This window comes from Melospiza melodia, unplaced genomic scaffold (assembly GCF_035770615.1).
Source record: "Melospiza melodia melodia isolate bMelMel2 unplaced genomic scaffold, bMelMel2.pri scaffold_45, whole genome shotgun sequence".
Lineage (NCBI taxonomy): Eukaryota > Metazoa > Chordata > Aves > Passeriformes > Passerellidae > Melospiza > Melospiza melodia.
In genome coordinates, this window is record NW_026948772.1 from 2,538,808 (window position 1) to 2,566,452 (window position 27,645).

Sequence of the window (27,645 nt, forward strand, 5' to 3'; positions counted from 1 at the left end):
TCCGTGCCATTTTGTTCAGCTTCGACCTCGCTCCTCCCTTCGGGGGTGGTGCTGCTCCCTCCCACTGGGCTCTCCCCGCCTCCTGCTGGGGGAGGTCCTTACCCCATAAGGACCTAATTTGGATAGAGCGCTCTGGTTGGTCTTACGCTCCTCCGCGGGGGCCGCCCCGTCTCCCCGCTCGCCCGCGCATGCGTTGTTAAGCAGGCTGACTCCGTTTCCGCCCCCCGCCTCCTCCCTTCCGCCCTCGCCATGTGGTTGGGCACCATTTTTAAACGCACATGGCAGGGGCGAGTTTTTACCAATCCCGGTGGGGTCCAACAATCCGGCCTCGTTCCGCGCCTCCTCTGCGAGTCCCTGCCAGAAGCATCGCGCGCGCTGCTCTGCTTCTTGCGCCGGACCGGTGGCCGGCGTGGAAGAGACAGATAGAGAAACCGCGGCTTTTTCGGACGGTTCCGCGGGCGGGCTAGGACCCGGCGGGCTCCGCGGGAAGGTTGGGGGGTCCCCTGGGGGTTCCAGGGGGTCTCCTGGGGGCTCTGGGGGGTCTGGGCTCGGGCTTGGGAAAGGGTGGAACGCGCCCGGCCCCCGCATATTCCCGCCTTCAATCCGATCACTCTCAGAGGTGGTTTGCGTCGCGACCCCCACCCCCGGCTTTGGTGTAGCTAATAAACGTATACACGCGGCTTCCCGCGTCTCCTGTTCTTCTAACGTGTTGCATAGGGCCTCTTCTACTTTCCCCCACGCTTTGAGGTTTTTACCACTGCCTGCGGACTTAGAGTCCTCTGCTGAGGCGGCAGTGCACTTCTCCCGCGCTTCCGAATATAATATATTTACCGGACGTTCGATCGTCCCCAGCTCTAGGAGCCTTGCAATAGCAAGATTAGAATTCCTGAGCTCACCTTTAATTCCCCATTGCTCATGAGCCTGACTTACGACCTTCGCTGTGGATTCCATGGCCCAAGCGGGTCCCAGGGCGTCCCCTACGCTGTGGTCAGACCTGCTGCCACAGCCGCCGTCCTCTTTCCAGGAGAATCCCCATTCCCCAGGCGCAAGCCGCTTTCCCAGGTCCCGGCACCAAAATGTTGCCTTCTGGATCTAGTCAGGCGACCTGGTTCTGAGGTACAGCTCGACGGCCCACTCTCCAGGGCCGTTCGGGCCAATGACATACGCAGACACCAATGTGGTGGACGGTCAAAAGGCGTTTATTACTTCTTCTCATGGGGTCTTATAGTCTTAGGGGTCTCTACGTCAAAAAGGGGTTTGTCCTTCTTATCTATGGTTAGTAGGGAATGGAAAAGTACTGAGTGAGGAGTGGAAAGTTGCTGACTTTACTGTTAGTTGGGCCACATTCCTATTGTTAGTTTCTTATCTATGAGTAACTGAGGGTCTTATCTACGGGAAACAGAGGGTCCTTGCTTTCCGTGACATCGCGAGTTCCACAGCGCCTCTCCCTGACTACCACACACCAGGGACCACCAGAGACCCCCAGGACAGAAGAACACATGGGTAAAGGGGAGAGGATGATTTTGGGGAAATGATTATCATATGTGTGTTTAGTCCAGGACAATCAATGAATATGTGTGCAAAATACAGAATATAAACAGAAACTTTCCTGTACTGAGCATGCACGGCTTTGGAAGAAGCTATCCCCGTGCATCCAGCTGAATAAAGAATGCTGCTTCTTTATGCTACATTGGGGTTAAGGAGTTTTCTGGTTTACTGAATTTTTGGTAACACTCCCGCTTCCAAGGATAGCTCTGTCTGCTGCTGTTCACAAACAGAGAAGGGCTGGTGGCAGATGAGGGGCTCAGAGGCTGCCTGGGGCACAGTGACCATGAAATAATCAAGTTTTCAATGTTCTGTGAAAGAAGGAGGGGCAGCAACAAAACTTCTGCACTGGAAATAGGAAGGGCAGACTTTGGCCTGTTTAGGATGCTGATCTGGGGAGTACCAAATCAGGTCCTGATTTTTTTAAGTGAAACATCCCTTAAAAACAAAGGGATCCAGGAAGGATGGACACATTTCTAGAAAGCAATCATAAGCGGGAAGGAGCAGCCTGTCCCAGTGTGGCAAAAGATGAGCTAGTGAGGAAAATTACTAGCCTGGCTGCCCATGGAGCTTTTGTGGGGACTCAGGTGCAAAAAGGACTGGCACGGCAGGAAGTTTTAAGGATGTCTTTAGGTTATCAGAAAGAACATTAGAGTGGTGAAAGCTCAATCAAAACTTAAGCTGACCCATCCTTTAAAGAAAAAAAAATTATTGTATAAAAATTTTTTAGCAAAAGGAGGGCGAAGGAGAACCTCTACTCTTTATTGGATGCAGTGGAGAAGATAGTAAGTAAAGATAAGGAAATGGCTGAACTGCTTAACACCTTGTTTGTCTCAATTTTCAATATTAGGACAGGCTGTCCTTAGGACAAGTATTCTCCTGAGCTGGTAGATGGGCACAGGGAGCAGAACAGCCCCCCCTGTAATCCAGGAGGAATCAGTTGGTGACCTGCTGAGCCACTCAGATGCCCACAGGTGAATGGGATAGAATAGGATCCATCCCAGGGGGATGAGGGAGCTGGTGGATGAGCTCCCCAAGCTGCTCTCCATCATTTACCATCAGTGCTGGCCCAGCAGGGAGGGCCCAGGGGACTGGAGGTGCCAGTGTGAGCCCATCCCCAAGAATGGCTGGAAGGAGGATCTGGGGAACTCCAGGCCTGCCAGCCTGACCTGGGTACCTGGCAAGGTTATGGAACAGATCACCTTGAGTGCCATCCCAGGGCACCCACAGGATGGCCAAGGAGTCAGAGCCAGCCAGCGTGGATTTAGGGGTGGCAGGTCCTACCTGACCAACCTGGTCTCCCTTTATGACCAGGTGACCCGCCTGTGGATGCAGGAAAGGCTGTGGATGTTGTGTGCCTGGAATTCAGCAAAGCCTTTGACACTGTCTCTGACAGCATTCCCAGGAAAAGCTGCAGCCCACGGCTTGGGCAGGTTCCCTCCTCGCTGGGAGATTTAAGAGCTGGCTGGAGGCTGGGTCCAGAGAGCGGTTGGGATGGTGCTGCACCCAGCTGGTGTCCAGGCACTGGTGGTGTCCCCCAGGGATCTGTGTTGGGCCCAGTCCTGTTTAATATCTTCACTGATTATCTGGGTGAGGGGATCAAGTCCACCATTCACAAATTGCAGATGGCACCAAGCTGGGTGTGAGTGTGGATCTGCTGGAGGGCAGGACAAGAAGACACAGCCTTAAGCTGCATCAGGGGAGGTTTAGGCTGGAAAATAGGAAGAAGTTCTTCACAGAAAGGACGAGTGGGCATTGGAATGGGCTGGCCAGGGCGGAGGTGGCAGAGTCACTGTCCCTCTCCAGTGGCATTAAGTGGCATGGTCTGTGTTACAAGGCAGTATTAGGGCATTGGTTGGACATGATGATCCCAAAGGTCTTTTCCAGCCTATTTGATTCTGTCATTCTGTGATGATTGGGACACTCTGGGGCCATTGGGACACTGCAGGGCCTCATGGAACTAAGAGGACCATGGTGACACCATGCAGCACCACAGAACCAGGGGTCCACTGTGGTGCTCTGGGGCCAAACGGACCCAGGGAGTGCACCGTGACATTCTGGGTCCTTGTGGTCCCACAGAGGCCATTGTGACACTGCAGAGCCTTGTGTAACCAAAGGGTTTCACCATTTTGACACTGCAAAACCAAAGAGACCATTGGGAGACTCCAGGGCCCAGTGGATCCAAGGGGCCGTTCTGACACTGCGGGGCCTCATGGAACCAAGGGGACATTGTGACACTGCAGGATCCTGTGTAACCAAAGGACCACTGTGACATTATGAGGCCTCAAGGGATCTGGAAGAACATTGTGACACTGTGGGGCCTTGTGGAAACAAGGAGTTCATTGTGATACTGAGGGGACTTGTGTAACCACAGACACCATGGTGACAGTGTAGGACCTCATGTGACCATGGGGCCATTGTGACAGTCTGGGGCCCCATGGAACCGAGAGGCCACTGTGAAAAAGCAGCACCAATGAGAACACTGTGACACTGTGAAGCCCCATGGAACCAAGGAGACCATTGTCACATTTGGGCGCCCCATGGAACAAAGGAGACCAGTGTGACAGTGCAGGGCCTGGTGTAACCAAGAGGCCATTGTGACACTGAGGGGCTCCATGGAACCAAGGACATCTTGGCAGATGACACCAAGCTGGGTTTGAGTGTGGATCTGCTGGAGGGTAGGGCGGCCCTGCACAGGGCCCTGGACAGGCTGCATCCAGGGCCAAAATCCAACAAGGTGAGGTTTAACAAATCCAAGTGCTGGGTCCTGCACTTTGGCCACAGCAACCCTTGCAGCACTACAGGCTGGGGACAGAGCGGCTGGACAGCAGCCAGGCAGAAAGGGACCTGCAGGGACTGATGGACAGCAGGCTGGACATGAGCCAGCCGTGTGCCCAGGTGGGCAAGAAGGCAAATGGCTCCTGGTCTGGATCAGGAATGGTGTGGCCAGCAGAAGCAGAGCTGCTGTGCCACCACTGATCTACCCCCATCTCTGCAGACAGACATTGCTGCTTCAGCTCCAGAGAAGGCAACAAAAGGGCATCTCTGCAGAAAATTCTGCTGGGAGATCCTTTAGTTCCTTTAAAGCCACCAAGTGCACAGCCCCTCTTTGACACAGTCTGTGGCCACAGGGAAGTGGAGAGAAACAAAATGAGAAATGGCACAAGAAATGACATTTCTTTGTGGACAATATGAAAAAACTAAAACAAAGGAAAATAATCTCCAAAATGAAACCAACAAGAAGTATCAAAAACTAGCTTTATTAAAAGTGTTTTGCAGAAATTGCGCAGCAGTTTAATGTTCCTGAAAGCATCCAGTCATCAGTCTCCTCACTGCAGCCTTGAGCTCCTGGTTCCTCAGGCTGTAGATGAGGGGGTTCAGGGCTGGAGTAACCACCGAGTACAGAACTGACATTGCCAGATCCAGGGATGGGGAGGACAGGGAAGGGGGCTTCAGGTTTGCAAACACTGCAGTGCTGATGAACACGGAGACCACGGCCAGGTGAGGGAGGCAGGTGGAAAAGGCTTTGTGCTGTCCCTGCTCAAAGGGGAGCCTCAGCACAACCCTGAAGATCTGCACATAGGAGAAAACAATGAACAGAAAACAACCAAACACCAAACAGACACTAACTGTAATGAGCCCAAGTTCCCTGTGGTAGGATTTGGAGCAGGAGAGCTTGAGGATCTGTGGGATTTCACAGAAGAACTGGCCCAGGGCATTGCCATGGCACAGGGGCAGGGAAAAGGTACTGGCCGTGTGTAGCAGTGAATAGAGAAAGGCACTGGCCCAGGCAGCTGCTGCCATGTGGGCACAAGCTCTGCTGCCCAGGACAGTCCCGTAGTGCAGGGGTTTGCAGATGGACACGTAGCGGTCGTAGCACATGATGGTCAGGAGGAAATACTCTGCTGAGATAAAGAAAACAAAAAAAAAGAGCTGTGCAGCACATCCTGTGTAGGAGATGTTCCTGGTGTCCCAGAGGGAATTGTGCATGGCTTTGGGGACAGTGGTGCAGATGGAGCCCAGGTCGCTGAGGGCCAGGTTGAGCAGGAAGAAGAACATGGGCATGTGCAGGTGGTGGCCGCAGGCTATGGCGCTGATGATGAGGCTGTTGCCCAGGAGGGCAGCCAGGGAGATGCCCAGCAAGAGGCAGAAGTGCAGGAGCTGCAGCTGCCGGGTGTCTGCCAATGCCAGCAAGAGGAAGTGGCTGATGGAGCTGCTGTTGGACATTTGCTGGGGCTGCACGTGGGGACCTGTTCATGGAGAAAAGGAAAGTGAAGTGTTAGAGGATATTTGTATCCAAAATCAAAGCCATTTCCCATATACCATCCTCTGTAACATACATGGACATGGTTTTGTGTTTAAGAGTTTTGAAGTTTTCTTTATAAGCTCCCCCCATGTGTCTCCTGGTATTCTTGGATATCTGAAACCATCAGCATTATTTCTGCCCTCCAGTAGATGAGAGTGAGTTCCATAAGGCAAGATGATGAGTGGAGAGTCAGGGGAGATGGTCTGTCCCTTCATTCTGTTTGGAGTTTCTGTGAACTTTCAGTTTTCTCAAATGTAGGGTGTTCACACTCCCACATTTCTCTTAAAACCCCCCAGGTACTGCTGAGAGCAGATGGATCCACCACAGCCCAGCTCCACATTTGTAGCCAAGGAGTCACATTGCTCATTTCACCAACCCAATAGCAGCATTTTCAGTGTCAGAACACCTCTGATTTCCCCATCAATTATACAACTCAGAGATGCTCTGGGACACGTTTGCACCCTGGATTGGAGCTCCCAGCTTGGACTGAAATCTCAGGGAGACCACCAAGTGTCCTTATGATGGCATTGGACGAAGGGAGATGCAGCTCCTTCCCTGGCTGCACTGACAGCATTGCCCAGAGCCGGGCACTAGGGACAGCATCACTCTGAGCCAGCTGTGTCCCCCGGCCAGAGCCCCCAGTGCTGGGCAGCTGTTCCCAGCCCTGTGCTCTGCAGAGGGAACTGGGCCCGGGGCTGCAGAGCTGCCCCACGGCTCTGCTGCAGCTCTGCCTGCACAGGAGGGGCTGCACGCCTTTGAGACCTGGCCCTGAGGGCACAGGCTGGGCTGGGGGCACAGGAGGGAGGGGGCTTGTTCAGAGGGAGGGGCTGCACTGGAGGGGATCCTGTGGACATCTCTAAACTCTCCCTGCCACAGCAATTCTGGGTTTTGTTTTCTCTCCTTGCCTGATCTTCTCTCTGCTTCCTGCAGATTTCCCTCCTGCAGGTGTTTCCCTGTGCCTGATCTCTCCCTGCCAGCACTCACAGACCCCAAATCTCTGTGCACTCTCCTTGGCCTGACAGAACCCTGGCTGCTTGCAGGGCACTGGCTGGGGCAGGTTCTCTTTGCAGGTGGGAGAAAGGACAGCTCAGACTGAGCCTGATGGGTCCAGCAAAGGTGATGCTGGTGCTGTCCCTGGGCAGAGTGGCTGAAAGCACTTTAGGGATCTCCTGTGAATCTATTGATCGCTAAAACCAACAGTCCGGATATCTCAGAGACTTGAAGAACATAATGATTAGCAATTCATACTATCTTTAATATTTAACCCTCCCTTCCTGACATTCTCCAATATTAGGAAACTGAATACTTGAACTCTTTGTAAATTTCCTCACTTTTATTAAAAAGCTTGTCTTGGAAATATTCTATGACTTATTAGAACCCCTAAGCATGTCTGAGCTTCATGAGCATTTCACCTCCCCTGCACCAGAAACACCCAGAGTTGTACTCACAGAGTCTGTAGGCATTGGGATGTTCCAGCTTTAGGAGATCACTCCAGGAGCTGCAGCTGCATTGTCCTGCAGCCAGAGGTTGCTGTGCCAAGGGCTGGCAGTGATTGTGCCCCAGGCACTTCTCAGCACCTTCCCAGCCCTGATTGATTGAAGCTCTCTGTGCCTCTGTGCTGTGCCCGGAGTGGCTGCAGGCAGTACCCCAGCCCTGCTGGGCTGGGAGAAGAGTTGCTCATCAAGAGAAATGTGCTTTTGAAGCTCTTCTTGGTTACCAGGAACTGCCTCTGTGCCAGGCTCAGCTCAGCAGCACAGACACAGCACAAGGACTTTAATGAGCCTCTGGGGCTTTGTGCTCAGGCCCTGACCATCAGTCGCTGAGAGGGAGCTGAAAAAACCTCACCAGAACTCCAAGTCAGAGTCCAACTCCAAAGTTGCTTGGACTTTTAATGGGTCCCACTGAGGGACATGACTGAGAAAGTGTCCCCAGACCCCAGGCAGAGCAGAGAACTGGGGGCAGTGCTGACACGTGGGGACAAAGAGAAGCCAAGTCTTGGTGCCCTGGGGAACCAAGGGCTGGGAGGAGACATCTTGTCCTGAGGCACGGGGGCCTCCTGGCACAGCCCCAGCCAGGCTGGGCACTGTCAGCCCCTTGTCCTGCCCTCAGCATCCCCCCTAGCCCACATCCCAGTGGCCTCAAGGATCTGCTGGAAGGAGTCCCTGGGGAGCCTTGCTCAGGAATGCCCCTGGGAGCTCTTTAATGCTCCCTGCAGGGACTGCAGGTTTTTCAAAGGACTTTGGGTTTGGCTTTTGCCTTGGAGTGTCTGAGAGGTTTTTGCTATCTTTGCCTCCAATTATCTGCTGTAATTAGTCCCTGGAGAGGCTTTGTCAGTAACAACACTCAGTGGGGCTCATTAATGCTTCAGTATACTTCAGGTATTTTAAGGTACTTGGCGTTTCCCTTTTGATACAGACTCAGTGAGAGGTTTGTGCAATCATGGCTCCAATTATCTGCTTTAACGACCCTTGAGAGCTTTGTACTGACACTCAGTGGAGCTCATTAATACCTTGAGATACTCAAGGTTTTTAAGGTACTTTGGATTTTCCTTTCCACACTGAGTCTCTGAGAAGTTTTTGTGCCATCCTGGCCTCCAATTCTCCAAGGAGTCCATGAAGAGCCTGTGTTGGGATGTACCTCAGTGGGACCCATTCATGCTTTGAGACACTTTGAGTTTTTCCTCTGACTTTGACTCCTGGAAAGGTTTGTGCATTCTCTTCTCAGGCCCTGAGGTTCCAGGGTTCAGCTCCAAATGCACAGTGAGGCTCATGAGGATCAAGCAAGTCCTGATAAACCATGGCTCTGCCTTGATTTCCTTCTTCTGTTGTACAAATCACTAGGAATTTCTTCTTGTATAGTTATGGAGAAATATTTCAAAGAGCTTCTAATAAATCCACATTCTTCTTTTAAAGATATGTTGTTCTCTTTAGAGCAGAGGTGATCATGGCATTCAGTGACTGATAGTGACTCAGGGACTCTCCTCAAGCAGTCTGGCCTGATCAGAGAAGCTGTGCCTTGAGGTCTGACCCTGTGTGCACCACCTTGCTCCACATTTGCCAACCCCATTCTGTCCCTCCTTTGTCACTTGAGGCCAGCTTAGCTTGGAGAACTGGCTGCACTCAGGCAAAGAGTGGTTTTCTTTTTTTATTTTTGTAATCTAAAACTCCTGAGTTCTCCATTGAATACAGACACCCTCCTCACATGTGTGCCAAGCCCACGTGCCACCAAGATCACTCCAGACCTGCCCTGGGCCAGCTGTGAGGGTGTGTGGAGGCCCAGAGGCCTACCATCAGAGTCTCAGTCCCCTATACATGGAGGACTGGTTCCAGATAAGACGACTATGCTTTCAGGTTAGGGTGAGATCCCACTGATCTTTTCAGGCACATGCTGATTTATGTCACGTTATGTTACCCCATTGGCCTAATTACCCTAGTTCAGCTCCTATTGCCCACGTTTGTTTAGTCCTTGAATGTTCTTCTCTCTCTGTCCCTCCATTGGCCCTAGTTTGCGGCATTCTTTCACCCTTTTTCCCTATTGGCTGATCTGACCTCTGACCCATCCTTTGCACCATTTCCCCCCATATCCATTGGACCCTGACCCTCAGCTCCACCCTCACTACCCCATATAAGGCCCTGTTCCCTCAGCCTACACCCTGTCTTCATCCCTGGAGCCTTTTCAGCTGTGTAGCCTGTTCCTGTACCAATAAACCCAGTTTTCTGGAGAAAATACAAAGATCCATCCTGCCTATTCTGTCGACTTTCTAAGGTAGCAGTGAGCTTTGGGGTCATGAGTGCTGGACCTCCAAGGGCCTCAGTAGAGCCATGGTGCTACACATGGCACCCGAATAGGGACCTGATTTGTTGAGTTCCCTGTGAGCGTCTCCAGCGGTGATCCTGCCAGCCAGACGTCACTGGAAGCTGTTCCCCTTCAGGTCAGCCACAACACTGAAGTGAGACTTCAGTTTTATCGAATCTCATTGAAGAAGAAGTTAACAATCCCTTCAACATCTGTGGTACCAACTTCACTGACAGCCCCACAAGCCCCACTTTGGCTGAAGATTCTGCCTGTGAGACTGAGAGTGAGTGACTGAGTGGCAGAGAGCTCCCAGGTGTTCAGGCTTTTGATTTTCTGCTCCTGCGAGTGGGAAATCCCTCTTCCATTGGGGGAAACTATGGGAAATAATCAGTCCCAAGCCGAAAAGGATGTTTTTGTTAAATTTTGGAGAGTTTTAAACTTAGAGGGGAGTTCATTTTCTCAGGAGAGTTTAAAATATTTTGTTCACTGGTTGTTTAAGGAGTTTCCTGATATCTCTGTTGATCCTATCTTTCAGTTATCATTTTGGGATGTTGTTGCGGAAAAGTTTATATTTTACAAACACAAGCAATGTTCAAAGTTGGGAAATTTTATCTGTTGTTTCATTCAATTTATAGGATCATTTAACAAGTTCATGGTTCAAACCCTTTGTCCTGGTTTATTCAACCCGCCCCCCACATTTCTGAACCCACGTTCCCTGAGAACAGGATGGGAGATGGAGCCTGCCCTTTGGCACACACAAGCCATCTGCTGCCTGCCATCTTCCCTCCTTTTCTGTCCTCTCCTCAGGGTGGTAGTGGCCATGCTGCCCTGAGATACACCCTTGACCACATTCCTTCATCCCGTAGACCTAATCCCCCTTCCTATAAATCACAAGATGGCAATACTCCTGTTAGGGAGATGTCCATTTCAGATTCCCTCCTACCTTCATCCCCCTTTCCTGCCTTTTCTCTGGGTACCTCCCCTGTGATAGGTCCCACCTTGATGTCAAATTCCGCCCCCGGAACTGGACATGGGGCCAACTGGAAGGAAGCCATTTCAGCTACCAAAGGCCTTCAACACAAGGTGTTGCCAGTTGGCCGAAAGCCCTGCGCCCCTCCCAGCAGATCTGCTTCCTGCAGAATTCTCTTTCCCTGGATCTCTGTTGCAGATGGAAGCTGCTGGTGCCATCCTCACCTTAAACCTCTCTCTTGAATGCAAACAGATGTTCCCACGTGTGTTAAGCAGGATTTGTTTAATGTTCCTACAAAACTTTTGTTGTTCATCATGGAATGAAGGGGCCATTTTGGGACTGAGGGGGTGACGTGGAAACAAGGAGTCAGTTGTGACCCTGGGGTCCCATGGAACCAAGGGGCCATGGTGACACAACAGGGTCACATGGATACTGTGGTCCATTGTGACAGTGTGGATCCAAGGAGACCATGGAGACACCTCCAGAACCTCATGGAACCAAGGAGTCCATGGTGACACAGTGGGCTGCATGGAGCCAATGGTCCATGGTGACACTGCCCATCCAAGGAGGCCATTGTGACACTGTGGAAGCTCATGGAGCGAGGGAGGACATTGTGACACTGAAGAACTGCATGGCACCAAATATCCATGGTGACACAGCAGGGCATCATGGGAACCAAGGAACCGCTGTTGGCAGTAGGGAAACTCATTGAACCAGGGGCCCTTGTGGAACTGCAGAACCATCAGAGCTGCTGGACCTTGTCCCAGCTCCTTGGGAGGCACGGCAGGAGTGTGGGAAGGGCTTCAGCTACAGCTCCGCCCTCATCAGGCACCGGCGCATCCACACTGGGGAGAAGCCCTACGAGTGTGCCCAGTGTCAGAAGAGGTTTCGGACCAGCTCCAGTCTCCTCCAGCAACAGCAGATTCACACAGATGAGAGTCCCTTCTGCTGCCCTGACTGTGGAAAAGGCTTCAAGCGCAACTACACCCTTGTCAGCCACCGGCACATCCACACTGGGGAGAGGCCCTACGAGTGTCCTGAGTGTCAGAAGAGGTTTCACACCAGCTCTGATCTCCTCTTGCATGAGCGGATTCACACGGATGAGAGACCCTTCCTCTGCCCTAGCTGCGGGAAGGGCTTCAAGCGCAACTCCCACCTCATCAGGCACAAGCAGACCCACACTGGGGAGAGGCCTTACGAGTGTGGGGAATGTGGGATGAGCTTTAGCCAGAACTCTAACCTGTTCTCCCACCAGAAGACCCACACCAGAGAACGGCCCTATGAATGTGGGGAATGTGGGAAGAGCTTCAGTCTGAAGTCTCTCTCAAGCTGCCACCAGAGGATCCACACTGGGGAAAGGCCATACAAGTTTTGGGAATGTGGGATGACCTTTACTAGGAGGCCCCCACTGATCATCCACCAAATGACCCACACTGGGGAGAAGCCCCACAAGTGCCCTGAGTGTCAGAAGAAGTTTCACACCAGTTCTGATCTCGTCCAGCACCAGCAGATTCACACGGTTGAGAGGCCCTATGAGTGTCCTCAGTGTGGGAAGAGCTTCTCCAGCAGCTCTCACTTGACCAGACACCAACGGAGTCACCAGTAAAAGAAACCCTGCACATGTCCCAACTGCAGGAGGAGTTCATGCACTGCTCCAGCTTTATCCCCCATGGGAGAACCCACGTTGGGAAGAGCCCTGGGGACCCATTTTCCCTGTGATCCATGCTGGGAAGACAGCTGTACCTTTTCCTGCCTCTGCCAATTATATGATGTGGGATGGAAGAACATGAGGGTCTGGCCATAGCCCTGTCATTACATTTACTCCCACCTCAGGTCATTGCTAGGGGCAGGAAAGGGACTCTCTCTCTCCCTGAAGAGAAGGGTGTCCTTTCCAGGCAGGGGAAATTGTGGCCAGGCAGACCCAGTGAATTGCGTTTAGTTTTCCCTGTAAATAGTTTTTCTGTTATCAATAAAATTTCTGTTCCATTTGTTCCTTATATTGTTGCTGTTCCCAATAAATCGTTCCTATCCCAGCCCAGGATCTTTCCCTTTTGTGCTTTCCAGGGGAGGTGGGAGGGCAGCAAGGGCAGCGCAGTTTTAGTGGGAGCAGAAAATTGGGGTACCCAATTCCTGAATCCTGGCTCGTGGAAACCGAGCATCCCAGATGGTCCCAGCCCTGGTGGTGATGGCAACAGCCTTGGGAGCGGGTCCCTGGCTGGGGCTGTGGGAACCTGTTCCCTCTGGTGCCCAGGGACGGGAGTGGAGGGAACGGCTGCAGCTGAGTTGGGGCAGGCTCAGGTTGGATGTCAGGGAAAGGTTTTTGCCCAGAGGCTGCTGGGGCCCTGCCCAGGCTCCCCAGGGAAGGGTCCCAGCTCCAGGGCTCTCTGAGCTCCAGCAGCGTTTGGACAGCACTGCCAGGCCCAGGCTGGCATTGTTGGGGTGTCCTGTGCAGGGCCGGCAGTTGGACTTGAGGATCCTGATGGGTCCCTCCCAGCTCAGCCAATTCTGTGGTTCTGGGATCCCATGAGCCTGGGGATGGGGCTGCCAATGGTTGCCATGGCAACGGGCTCTGCCTGCAGGCCTGAGCTGGTGTCCATGGAAACCACCCCGGCATGGGGTCTCCATGGAGCTGTTGAGGGACTGAGCATAGCAACAGGGGGCTGGTGATGGTTGCCATGGAAACTGACCATAGCAACAGGGGGCTGGTGATGGTTGCCATGGAAACTGACCATAACAACAGCATGCTGCTGATGGTTGCCTACTAAGGATCAGATTCATCACAGGCCCTCAGAGGGGCTCCATGGGGACTTTCCAAGAGTCTCCAGGCTCTTCCAGAACTGGAATGTCACAGGCAGAGACAGGGGCTCCATGGAGACCTCCCAGGGCTTTCTGGGGATGGTAAAGAGCCCTGTGGTCAGAGGCAGTCACAGCCATTCCATGGTGACATCCCAGGGGACCTTGGGCTGCAAAGGCACCAATCTGTCACAGGCACTCACGGGGGCTCCACGGTGACATCCCAGGAGTCCCCAGGCTGCGAAAGAGCCGGGATGTCCCAGACACTCACAGGGGTTCCTGTCATGGGCACAGTGGAAGCTTCAGGCAATGTTTATTAGAGAAGCTCCTCTTGAGTCACGAGGTGCAGAAAGGAGCCCCAGTAGCCCCCACAGATCCCAAAATACCCCCAAGGACCTCCAGGCTTTCTCAATGTCTTCTGTGAGAGTAGCCTTGGAGCAGCGGTTTCCAATCTGAGTTCCAGACTTTTACAGAGTTTGTGTGTAAAGAATTATAAAGTTGGAATTAAATCTTTGTAGAATTTGTCCCACAGGATTAGGGATGGCACACCAGATATTTTTATATAAATATGTATGATATATTATGGTAATGATTAGAGAAAATTGCCTAAATCATAAATATAAAAGATGTATAATATATTACATAGGGCACTAAGAAATTATTTCAAAGGAACTGCATTAAAGCAAAATCTGTAATTATGCAGAGCTTGATGTTACTCCTGCAGACCAATGACTGTGGGCAAATCCCTTCAACTCAGGCTGGAGCAGTGACCTTGAGGGGTATCCCCACTGCAGTGAGGAAGTTCCACACCCCCCAAGAAGGGAAATGTCAAAAGATGCTGCCATTAATATTTGGGACGGGGCTTTTCTAGTCTGAGGTGCTGCCCTGTCAGTCAGATGTGCCCAGGCTGGGCCAGCTCAGCAGCTCTGCAGAAGCTCTCAGTGGTGTCATTTGGTTGTTCCTTTCTCGGGGGATTTTTCCACCTCTGCCACAGCTTCAGCTCTCTCTGAGGATGTTGAACTTTGGGATGGAGGAGTCAGGCCGGTTTCAGCATTATTCACCCCAAAAGCAGTGTGACTCCCCTCCTTAATTTCCCACTGGGGGCTTTGCAAACAGGGCCTTGCCAGAGTTGTTGGAGCCCATTGCAGGCAGAGCCTCCTGCTCCAGCAGGAACTGCCTTTTCAGTGCCATCAGCAGGGCAGGTCCCGCTGCAGGAAAAGCCCCAGGCCAGCCCCAGCACAGGGAAGGGTTCGGGTACAAGGGCAGAGTGCTGTGCTGGGAGCTGTGCCAGGGAGAGCCTGAGGCACCAAAGGCACCTTGGCAGCAGCAGCTGCTTGCAGGCCATGGCCAGAAGCCTCCCTTGGCAGCCCGTCCTGATGCCACCACTGCAGAGCTGCTGCCCCAGGGCTCATTCCTGGCTGGGCTCTGAAAAGCCACTTCTGCTCCAGAAGCCCGACTGGGAAGCCATTGGCCCCAGCAGCTTGGGGACAAGATATTAATGACAAAACTCTTCATGGCAGCAGAGACAAGGCAGGGGCAGAGGAAATGGGAGAGCCAGGCCCAGGGGACAGGGCTGCCATGGTGATGGCTGTGAGGTCACTGCCCCTGCAGCAGCCTGGCTGCCCTCAGCAGACATTCTGGCCAGAAGCCTTGTGAGGGCACCCAGCACATCAGAGAACCCACAATGCAGGAATTCTGTCACTGGGGATGAGAGGGTTTCAATGGGCAAGGCTACACAAATCTCCTGCTCTTGGACAATACCAGGGATGGGGAATCCACTTCTCTGGAAAAACAGCTGCAGTTTCCTGCCACTTTATTAATTGTAAAATATTTCCTCCTTCTAACAAATGTTAATTTGTCCCCATTCAGTTTAAAAATACTGACCCGTTTTCTGTCACTGTAGGATTTAGGAGAAAATAACTTCGAATGCTATTTTTCCCTTTTCACAGACCTTGGAGAGGACTCAAAAATCTCCCAGAATGGGGTTTGGAGGCCTCATCACAAAACCAGCAGGGAGAGTTTGCGGCCTCTGTGGTCAGTGGTGTAGAGACTGAGGACTGAAAGGCAATAGGCTGGGAGGGATGGATGGGTGGTTTCAGAGAGGCTGGAGCTTTTCTTCATAGTAGGAATAAGCCTGAAGAAGACCTAATAGCACCAAGTGCAGCTTGGGAGGTCCAGACTGAACACCAGGAGAAGGGAATTTCCCTATCAGGGCAGGGCTGTGGTGCAGCACGTTCCCCAGAAGGAGCCTGGAGCAGCCCAAGGCTCTGTGTGGGCAGGCAGAGGCAGGCAGGAGGCAGAGCTGTCAGCAAAGGAAGGGCCCAGCCAGGTGGGGCAGCCGGGGGATGCCGACAGCCTGCAGAGACAGAGGCGCAGGTTTCCTTAACAGCAGAGACACCTTTCCCTTGCTTGTCCCCGCCTGTCATCACTGCCACCAGTGTTCTGCTCTACCTGGAACCTGGGGACACTTTCTCAGTTCCGTCCCTCAGATGGATCTATTTAAAGTATGAGAAACTTCAGTGTTTCACCCTCTTTTTGAGTCCCTGAGAAGGTTTTTTGAGCACACTGTGAGGGACTGAGTCTGATGCAAAGAGCAGCAAAGCCCCAGAGGCTCATTAAAGTCCCTGTGCTGTGTCTGTGCTGCTGAGCTGGGCCGGGCTCCTGGCCCAGAGGCAGCTCCTGGCAAGGGCAGCGCTGCAGAGAGACAGCTCTGGCCAGTAGCAACTCCTGTACACAGAGCTGTCTGTGACATCATACGGTAGAGTGTGTGGCCATTGAGCAGATCCTGCCATCATAGAGGGTGGCTCTGTGACTTCAGAGAGTGGGTTGTGACATCACCAATTGGCTGTGTAAATTCATAGAGTAGGCTGTGATGTCACAGAACAGACAATGACATCAGAGGATGGTTTTGTGACATCACATTCAGCTGCATGACATTCCAGGGTTACATCCCAGAGTTAGATCTGTGACATCATAGGAGGCAGTGTGACATCACAGGGACTGTGTGACATCACAGGGGCTGTGTGATATCACAAGGGCAGAATGACATCACAGGGGCTACATGAGGTCACTGGGGAGGTCACTCTGCCCCAGCCCCCCCCACAGCTCCCCCCAGAGCAGTCCAACCTTGCTTGTGCACAGCGGGGTCCCCTGTCCCCCCGGGTCCCCCCGCCCCCGGCCCCGCAGCCTCCCCCAGAGGATGTTCCATGAGATCGACCCCAGAGCCTGATATGGGGACGGGGGACAGGGGCCCTGGAGGTGGCACAGGGGGACAGGGACTCCCCAGCAGCGTCCCCGTGTCCCCCAGGGCCAGAGCCTGGGCCAGAGCTCCTTCACTCTGGTATAAGCGAGGACTTGAGAGCACTGAAAAATCCCTGGCAAGGGATCAGCAAAAACCAGATTTAATATTAAGTGACAGCACCACAGAGTTCCTCAGCAAGAACCACTCTGCTCCTGACTGGATACTTCAGGCACACCAAGGAAACAAAGCAACAACACAACCAAACAAATTCCAGGCAATCAATCCAGAAATCATCAGAGAACTCTCCCTGTCAGTGTGTGACACAAGGACAGTGAGGGCAAGGATGAAAGGAATATGGCCTAAAAGCCTAACAGAGTTCAAATTTAACAGGACTTAACCTACAGCTTTACCTTTACTGACACTTTCAAATTCACAATTTAGCAAAAGAACAGACCTTAACAGTATTTAACCTTACTTAAAACTTTTGATTTAGCAATTTAAAAGAGGAATAACGCAACAATATTTAACTTAGCTAATAACTTAAATTAAACTCAACAACTTTGCAAAACAACTCTTAGCAGCATTTAACTTAGCTTAGACCTTGTGATTTAACCTCACTTACAGGCCTGACTGATTCAGCTATCCAAGGCATTCCAACCCCTCCGAGAGCAGCATTTCTGCCACATTTCCCCAGCACAGGCCCTCCTGTGTCCACACAGACACAAACACTCAGTGCAAGGCACCTGTGAGAAATTCCCCTGAGGGCAGGAAATGCTCCCTGTGGATACGTTGGCATCTCCCCAGCAAAGGACAAAGGGTTGAGCCTGGAGGAATGGGGGCATTGGCCCAGGCTCTGTGGTTGTTGGGGATCCCTGTGTGCAGCAAATGGGAGAGTTCCCGGCTGGGAGAGGCCCCACTCAGAGGGAGTCGCTGGCCCAGGAGAGCTCCAAGGGCTCCTTTTGGAGTGCTGTTTGCAGGGCCCCAAGAGAGGGGCTTCAGTCCCAGCAATGGTTCATCCTTGCCGCACTTGGCATCAACACCTTTCTTTGGCACTGTGAGAACAGGGATGTTGTGCCACAGAGGGAACAAAAACAGTTCCCAGGGCTGGTCCTACAGAAACCAGGAGCTGGTTGGGCAGCAGCAGTGCCTGGAGCAGACAGTGCTTGTGATGAGCTGCAGAGGAGCTGAGCCCAGGGCTGTTGGCCAAGGCCGAGGCCCAAGGAGCATTTCTCAGCTGGCAGGGCGGCCTGAGAAGGGGAGGGGGGAATGCAACAGCACAGGGCCATGGAACCAAGGGACCATTGTGACACTGTGGGGCCCTGTGAGACCAAGGGACCATTGTGACACTGTGGGGCATCATGGAATCATGGAGATCACTGTGACATTGCTGGGCCTCATGGAACCAAGGGGACTGTACTGATGCCGTGTGACCTCATGGAACGTAGGGATCGCTGTGGCACTGTGAGGCCCCATCAAACCAAGGATCCATTGTGACACTGCGGGGCCACATGGAACTGTGGAGACCATTGTGACACTTTGGGATATCATGGAACCAAGGGGCCATTGTGGCACTGTGAGACCCCATGGAGCCAGACATCCATTGTGACTTTGCAAGGCCTCATGGAATCATGAAGAAACCACTAAGACACTTCACAGCCTCATGGACCCAAGAGGCCATTGTGACACTGTGGGGCACCATGGAACCAAGGGGCCATTGTGACACTGAGTGGACTCATGGGATCATGGAGACCTTTGTGAAACTATGAGGCCCCATGGAATAAGCAAAGCATTGTGACACTGTGAGGCCTCATGAAACCAGTGAGACCATTGAGACCCTGGAGGTCCCCACAGAACCAAGAGGACCATGGTGATACTGTGGGGCCTGGTGAAACCAAGAGGCCTTTGTGACACTGCAGGCCTGCATGGACCATAGGTCCATCGTGACATTGCAGGGCTTCGTGTCGTCAGTGTTCCATTGTGACACTGGAGAGCCAAAGGAGACCATTGTGACACTGCGGGGCTGCATGGAACCAAAGGTCTATTGTGATACAGAGGGGCCTCTTGTCATCAATGGTCCATTGTGACACTGTGGAGCCAAAGGAGACCATTGTGACACTGCAAACACCCAGGATCCAAAGGTCCATGGTGAAATTGCAGGACTCATGGAATAGAGGAGTCACATTACATTGTGGGACTTGTGGAACCATGGAGACCATTGTGACACTGCAAGGGCACATGGAATCAGTGGGACTATTGTGACACTGCAAGGCCTTCTGGAACCTAGGGGCCATTGTGACATTGTGGGACTCCAATGAACTAAGGGTCCATTGGATCCAACTGCAGATCTTCCTGTAATCAACAAGTCCTTGTGACACTATGCGACACCATAAAACCAAGGGAACAAAGAACAGATCTGTCTGGTTTGGCCTCCCAGGAGCCATATGACTGGTCCAACTGACCTTGACATATTTAGGATCTCATCTGCTATTGAAACAATGGGGCTCCATGTTTTCCTTCCTATGGAAAAGATCTGTTCTTCTCCTCCAGGCATGCTTGGCTGTTGTGGTGTGCTGTATTATCACATTTTGGCCTTCCAGGTCACTTTCCCAGGTGTGCCTATACCTCTCTCCCTTCCCCCTTACCCCCATGCTGAGTGAGTCCTGTCACTCAGACTTAACATTCCAGCAAGGCGTCGTGTGGTTGGTCAAGTTCAAAGGATGCCACTCAGGCCCAGGGGTCATTGGCCTGTCTGGGTGTCATCTTCCCCTGAGACCCTGCCCCTCTCACCTGGTTGGTGGCTCACCTGTACCTCCCCTCCCCCTGTCCCTGAGCTTAAAAAGGTCATGAGACCATGCGGTCTTGTTCTGTTGGAGCAGGTCCTCACGTTCAAACCTCTGTAACCATGGAATAAACCTCTGGACATTAAACCCTCCAGCAGAATCCATCTCCTTTTTCTCTTCACCATTGCCTGAAGCTATTCCTCTTGAGGTAAACGGGGTCCTAACAAGCCTGGACTTGTTCAGTGCCCAGCTGCAACCACCAGCAAGGCAAGGTATCTCTGGGGTGATACACCGCAGTTGCTGCCTTTGGCCCAGCAGCGAGGGTCAGACCGGCCCAGGCACAATCTAACTGGTAATATTGGGAGCCATTTTTCCAATACTTGGCCAGAATTTGCGTTTCACCTCCAAATTTCCTTATATCCAGGGATTGTTGCCATAGGAATATTGCCAGGACAAGTCTGGCTGGCAATGGGCTCACAAGGGTCACCTCCCATCTGACCCCAAAACACTTGTCAAGTCTCTGTGCTTTCCTTCCTATGGGAAAGAACTGTCCTGCTTCTCAAGATGCCCATGGCTGAGTTTGGGTTTCCACCTCCAAAATTGCCTATATCCAAAGACTGGTCCCAGACAAAATCTGCCATTACTGACAAATCTGGCTGGCCTTGGCCCAGTGAGTCTCTCACCCACCTTCCAAACACTCGGGCTCTGTGCTTTCCTTCCTATAGAAAAGAGCTGCCCTTCTAGGGCAGGTGCCCATGGCCAGAATGGGATTTCACCTCCAGCATTGCCTGTTGTGACAGACTGGAGAAGATTGTTGGATCAAAATATGTTGTGTGTGGGGGAGGAAGGGGCAGGTCTAGCACTGCCCTGCCCTGTGACCCCAATCCCCCCAGAGCCTCTATCACAGCCCAGCAGTGTCTGCCAGTCCCTGGCACAGCACAGGCAATGCTCCACAGCCACCTCTGCAGCCCCCAGCCCAGCTCCTGAGGGACCAAATGAGCCCAAGTCCCACCTGGGGGAAGGGCCCAGGAAGACCAAGGGGTATTGAAGGCTGACCACAAGGAAAGCACACGTCTTGACCCTACCTCCTCTTAGAATTTCTGTTTATTTTAACACCATTGGAACCCAGGAGTTGGTAGCTCTGTGTGTGCTTCTATGTATCTGTTTTGTCTTTCTCTCTTTCTGTGTCTTCTTCTAATTTTGTTCTCTTGTAAATTTTAATTGACATAAACAAGAACAGGATTACAATTTGTGGAATTGGATGAGCCAAGGTATTGCTTTGAGAAGTGTTTCTGTTGATTGTTTGTCGTACTGAACATTTTGCAAAAATTTTCTTGATTTTCCAGATTGCCAGTAAAGGCTGGTTTATTGTTTTGAGTTCCTGAGAATCTCTTGTTGGTATTTCTCCAGTGCGTCCAACTCAGAGTACACAAACAACAGTAATTCCTTTTAAATGTCTCCTTGAGAGAGTTGTTTGGGGGATGGCAGTCAGTCAGGGCTTGTCTGTCCTGCTTGGCCCAGCCCAGGCAGGGCTTTCCCAGCCACATTCCACACTCCATTGCCCAGCTGGAGCCGCTGGTGCCTCTGAGTTGTGCTGTCCCAGCCCCAGAGACGCTCTCCTTGTCTGCCCATTCCCCCACGGTCTCTGGGCAGGGATGGCCTCAGTGGGGGCTGCTGACATCCTCAGCAACTTGGAGACTGCTGCTGAATTTTCCTGCTCCAGAGGCTTGTTCAGCCTTCAGCTCTTGAGTGCAGGAATTCAGTTTCCCAGGTCTCATTAACATTCAGAACACCTTAACAAGCCAAGCCATTGGGAATATTTTGATTAAAGTTACAAAATATTTTGTAGTTAAGTAGCTCTCAGTCGTGTATTCAAAGTGAATACATGATATTTGAAAAGACAGAGAGAAAATATTTTTTTAGGACAAGTTTAGTTTAATTTCCTGTTGATTTATTGATATGTGCAGTCTCCAATTGACACTGAATCCAAGAACCTCCTCATGTAATTTGAATAGATATGAAAATCAAGACCCTTTATCACTGACAATCAATCAGACTCTGTCCCTACCCCTACCCCACCATTTCCCCCATCCAAGACCTGGCACTCAGAGTAACCTTGTGTAAATCTGAGCTCCCTCCAGCCCAGGCTGCACCTGCGACTTTCAGCTCCTTGGCTCCAACTCCCACCTGCTTTCCTTGCAGAAGGAGCTGCCCAAGACACAGAGGGATGTTCATTTCTTGTCAGCCAACAAAGCCAAGGGAAGGCACGGCTCCATCAAATGCAAAAGTGATTCCTCTGGTGGATATTAAATCTACTTTCCACAGCAGACAGTCTCAGAGCAAAGGAAACACCTTCTGTGCCCAGCATAGATGCCAAGGTCCCCCAAAACCTTCCTGCCCCAATTCTTCCCCGAATTGCTCTTTGCACACACAAGTCACAGGCTGAAGTCAGGAGCTCCCTCCATGCCCAGAGGGAGAAAAGAGAGAAAGGGGATGAAGAGCTCTCCGGTGCAGAGCCAAGGTCCAAGTGCCCCTGCAGTGGGAGCCACAACTCATCAGGTTTGTGTCCTTTGGGCTCAGGGCCTGGTGACTCTCAGAGGCACAGAAAGGTTTTGTGCCAACAAACACAAGTCAAACATTTGAACAGTTTAAAATCCATTACAGCTCTTCCCTCAGCTCTCTGGGATGTCCCAGCAGCATCTGACATGTCCCCAGTCTTCACTGCTCCAGTCTGAAACAGGGCCCAGCATGGTGCCGGCATCATCAGAGAGCCGAGGTGTGTGCTGGAATTCAATGCCTTCCCTACCCTGCAGCAGCCCTGCATTTCCCTCCTGCAGCCTTGGTCTCCAGCACAGCCATGGAGGCTCTTTAGGCTCAGGACTGTTGCTGCAGCCCCCAGGGGCAGCTGAGATCTGCCTTTGGCACAGTCAGGCCTGGCCAGCGCAGGCCATGCTCAGCAATTGCTTGTGTGTACCTGGCCTTGCTGTCAGCCCTGGCAGCGGCTGCGTGGCCCCTTTGTGGCCCTGTACTGGCCCAGCCATGGTGGCCCAGCCCCTGTGCAGGCCCAGCCCAGGCCAGGAGCATTGCAGCTGGGAACGGCCCCTGTGCCGTGGTGCCCACAGCAGCCTTGGGGCTCTGTGCCCCATGGTCTCCCTTCTGGGCAGCCTTTGCCAGCTCCTGCAGAGCCCGTGGCACCTGTGGGGCTGCACAGACAGCCCTGCCCCGGGCTCTGCCGACCTCTGGGCCAGCAGAGAGGCAGCCAGGGCTGGCCATGGCCGGGAACAGGCCCTGAGCCCCGCAGGAGGATGGAGCTGGGCCGCAGCCAAACTCAGCCCAGGCCAAAGCTGGGCTCAGCAGCCAGGCCTGCAAAGGGCTGGAGACAGAGGCTGGCACTGACAAATGTCCTGGGCCCCCTCCCTGCTCTGTCCATGCCACCCTGGGCACAGAGCAGCCTCCTCTCTGGGCCACTTGCCTGTTTGCATAGGCGCTGGCCCTGCCCCAAGGCCTGGCCTGAGTCCTGCCCCTGCACGCTCATCCAGGCTGAGGGTTTCTGGGCCAGGCTGTCTGAGCCCAGCCCAGCTCCCTGCAAGCTCTGCCAGCTGCCCTGAGCTCTGGGCAGCACAAAGGGCCTCTCCCCAGCCCAGTCCAGCTGGCTCTGGCCCCACAGCTCTGCTCAGGCCAGGCTGCTCTGGCCACTGGCCCCATGGCCTCAGCCCCTGGCAAGGGCACAGCAGCAGCTGCAGCTGCCACAGGACTCAGCCCCAGCCATGGGGGAAGGCGCTGGGCCAAGGCCAAAGGAGGCTCCCTGGCTGCCCTGCTCCCCTCTGCTTGAGGTGCTGAGAGCTCTGCAGCCCCTGCTGCCATCCCATCTGCCCAGGGCAGCACAAGGGCCCCGGCCTTGGGGCCCTCAAGAGCTGCTCCTGCTCCAGGCCCAGGGCCCATGCCAAAGCTGGGGCAGCCACAAAGCTGTGCCCATTTCTGTTCATTGCTGCTCGGATGGGGATGGATCCTCCGCCACTTGGAGTTTGGTAACGAATTTTCTTACTCCAGAGGCCTCTTCTCTCTAGAGATGTTCTGTTCAGGAATTCAATAGGAAAAGCTCATAAACATTTGTTCAAATCTCCCAAAAAAGAAAATTCTCTGAAAATAATGCAATATATTTATTCTTCTATTAATTAGAGAGATTACAAAAGTGTATTCAAAGTGAATATACTATACTGAAAACAATGCAGAGAGAACTGTTTTGTCCTGTTTTCTTTTCCTGTTTATTGCTTGGTATCAGCAATCCACAGTTGATATTGGCCCCCAGTTCCTTCTAATGCAGTCTGACTAGATATGAAAATCAAGACCCTTCATGGCTGCCAATCAATAACAATTTGTCCCCACCCCCTCCCCACTGTTATGAACAAAAATTTGGTTAATATTTTTTTTGTGAGAAAAAGTTACCTCTACTGCTGGGCTGCTGCCTTTGTTATTGTAATCACGGGTCGTTGTCGTTAATGGTTGTTTTTGTATTAGTAAAAGCCCTGGCTGGGGCGAGGTGATGGCCCTTCTCCTGGGTGGGGACCTTGCCCGAAGCTAAGTTTTACCTTTCTCAGAATAGGGAAGACACCTGAGAAGGTGGGGGGGGTTATGCAAAGTGACTCGCAAGACCAGAATGCTTTGTGGGACCCCCATCTCCAAACTCATGGAGAAACCCCAAAAACAACAAGCCACCTAAGAGTTGAGAGACTGGAGTGATGTCTGGACGTGAGGAGCCGAGTGCTGAGCCTGCAGAGACGCGGAACACCTTTGGACCCTCTCGCCCTGACCAAGGGAGTTGACCCCGGCGGTGAGACCAGGCTGACTGAGTGGGAGGGGCACCATCTGACAGGGATCAGGAGGCCCTAAAGGCTCCCAAGAGGATCTGATCCCCAGCTCTGCCCCTGGTGGACAGAGCTGTGCATATCCTCCTCCTCTGAGCCGCTTTGGGAGAGACGACGACGGACGCTGCAGACCCGTCGAGCCGCCCAATCCTGAGCTGATCACTTTTAATAAAGGCATTAAAAAGGAGGAGAAGAAGTCTCCTGGCCCTTTGTTTATTTCAGAGATCACCCAAATTAACGCAAAATTAACCCAAAATACACTAAAATTAACCCAAAAATCCCACAAATCACCCCACAATCACCCAAATTAACCCCAAATCACCAAAATTTACCTAAAAATACCCCAAATTAACCCACAATTAGCTCACAATTTATCCCAAGTCACGAAAATTAACCCAAAAATCTCCCTGAAATCACCCAAATTGACCCCAAATCAGCCAAAATTAACTCTGAAATCCCCCCAAATTCACCCAAAGATCACCAAAATTCACCCAAAATACACCAAAATTAACCCTGAAATCCCCCCAATTAACCCAAAATTAAACCAAAAAGCACCAAAATTAACCCAAAAATTACCCAAATTAACCCCAAATGCACCAAAGTTCATCCCAAAATCCCCCCAAATCCCCCCACAATCACGCAAATTCACCTCAAATCACCAAAATGTCCCTAAAAATCCCCCAAATTGACCCAAAATCACCCAAATTAACCCAAAAATCAGCAGTCAACCAAAATACCCCAAAAATGTCTCCCAAGTCACCCAAAATATCCCAAAATCACCAAAATTACCCAAAGTTCCCCATTTACCCCAAAATTCCCCTTTTCCCCCTAAATTACAAAAAAAGCCCAAAACCCAAAATCACCCCCAAATCCCCAATCCCAAATCCAAATTCCCAAAATCCCCCAAAATGCCCAAACCCCAAAAACCCCAAATCCCAAAAATCCCAAAATTCCCCAAACTCCCCCAAAATCCCCAAGCCCCAAACATTCCAAAAACCTCAAAACCCCCCAAAATCTCCAAAATTTCCCATTTTACCCCCTCAAAAACCCCAAATACCAAAACCCCAAAAAACTTCAAAAACCTCAAAATTCCCCAAATCCCCCAAAGTGCCCCAAACACCCAAATCCCCCAATCCCCCAAAATACCCCAAATCCCCAATACCCCAATTTCAGCCCAAAATTCCCCATTTTACCCCCCAAAAATCCCGAAGTCTCCAAAACCCCAACATGTCCCCAAATCCCCCCAAAACCCCAAATCCTCCAAGTCCCCCGAAATCCCCAAATCCCCCCAAAAACCTCCAAATCCCAAAAATTCTCCCCCCAAATCTCCCAAAAACCCAAATCCCAAATACCCCAAAACCCCAAACCCCCCAAACCCCAAATCCCCCAAAATCCCCAAAATTCCCCCAGATCCCTCCCAAAATCACAAACCCCAAAATCTACAAAACACCCAAATCTTAAATCCCTAAAAATCCCAAAAGCCCAAAAACCCCCCATACCCCCAAAATTCCCCAAAATCTTAAACCCTTAAAAACGCCAAAAAATAAATCCCAAAAACCCCAAAATCCCCAAAACTGCCAAAACTCCCCCAAAACCCCAAAATCCCCTCAAATACTCCCCCAAAACCCCCATTTTATACCCCAAAAACCCCAAATCCCAAACATCCCAAAATCTCAAACCCCAAAATCCTCAAACCCCAAATCCTAAATCCCCAAAACCTCAAACTCCCCCAAATCCCAAATCCCCCAAACTCTAAACCCCCAAAAACCCCAAATCAGAAACCCCAAAAAAACCCCAAACCCCAAAATCCCCCAAAAAACCCCCAAAATCCCAAATCCAAAATGTCCAAAATCTCGAATCCTCAAAATCCCAAATCCCAAAACCCCAAAATCCCAAAATCCCCCAAATCCCAAAACTCCCCAAAAAACTCCAAGGCCCAAAACCACTAAAAAAAACCCCAAAACCTCAAACCTCAAATCCCCCAAAATCCCCCAAATTCCCAAACCCCAAATCCCTCAAAATCCATAATCCCCCACCCCCAAAATCCCAAACACCCAAAATTGCCCCAAATCCCCCAAAAGTTCCGATTTTATCCCCCCAAAACCCCAAAATTCTCAAATCTCAAACCCCCAAAATTTCCCCATTTTACCCCCCAAAACCCCATAAAAACCCCGAAAAACCCCATAAAACCGCCAAAAATCCCAAAAACCCCAAATCCCAAACCCCAAAACTCCCCATTTTATCCCCCAAAAACCACATAAAAACCCCCAAAAACCCCAAAATTTCCCCCAAAATTCCCGCACTCACCACTCGGCGCCTCCCCCTCCACAGCTGCTGGCGGAGCTGCTCCAGGGCCGAGTTTGGGCTCAAATCCGGGGATTTTGGGGGCAGATTTGGGCATTTAGGATCCAAATTTTGGGGTTTTGGGGCCAGATTTGGGCATTTAGGATCCAAATTTTGGGGTTTTAGAGCCGATTTTGGAGCTGATTTTGAGGCCAAATCTGAGGATTTTGGGTCCAAATTTTGGGATTTTGGGGCTGAATTTTGTGGATTTTGAGGTTTTGGGGCCGAATTTTGGGGTTCCTGGGGTGGATTTTGGGGATTTTGGAGCTCCTGCTGGAGCTGGGTCAGCGCCCGGCCCAGGGAGGCCCGGTAGGCCAAGAGCCCCTCCCGGAGCAGGAACAGCCTGGGGAGGAAATGGGGGTGAGAAATGGGGAAATTGGGAAAATGGAGAGCTGAATTTGGGGCTGAATTTGAGGATTTGGGGGCTGAATTTGGGCATTTTAGAGCAAATTTTCGGGATTTTATGGACAATTATGGGGCCAAATTTGGGAATTTTAGGGCCAATTTGGAGCGGAATTTTGGTGGTTTCGGGCAAAATTTTGGGGTTTTTTTCTGGGGGTTTGGAGCCAAACTTGGGGATCTGGGGACTAAATTTGGAGCATATTTTGGGATTTTAGAGCAGATTTTGGGGATTTTGGGGCCGATTGTGGGGATTTTAGAGCCAATTTTGGGGCTGGTTTGGGGGCTGGATTTTGGGATTTTGGGGTGAAATATTGGAGATTTTGGGGTGGAATATTGGGAGTTTCGTACCAATTTTGGGGCTGATTTTAGGGCAAACCTGGAGAATTTGGGCCAAATTTCGGCGATTTTGGACCAGATTTTGGGGCCAAATTTTGGCGATTTTGGACCAGATTTTGGGGCCAAATTTGGGGATTTGAGAGCCAATTTTGGGGTCAAATTTGGGGCCAAACTTGGGGATTTTGGGGCCGAATTTTGGGGTGATTTTGGGCGATTTTGGGGGCCCAGGGAGCCCCAGAAGGCCGAGAGCCCCACCCAGAGCAGGAACA

The 27,645-nt window shown here is 51.7% G+C and overlaps 1 pseudogene; it reads left to right on the top strand.

Moving 5' to 3' along the window:
- Positions 1-27,645, top strand: part of LOC134434653 (zinc finger protein 850-like) — a 123,871-nt pseudogene that overhangs the window by 24,025 nt on the left and 72,201 nt on the right.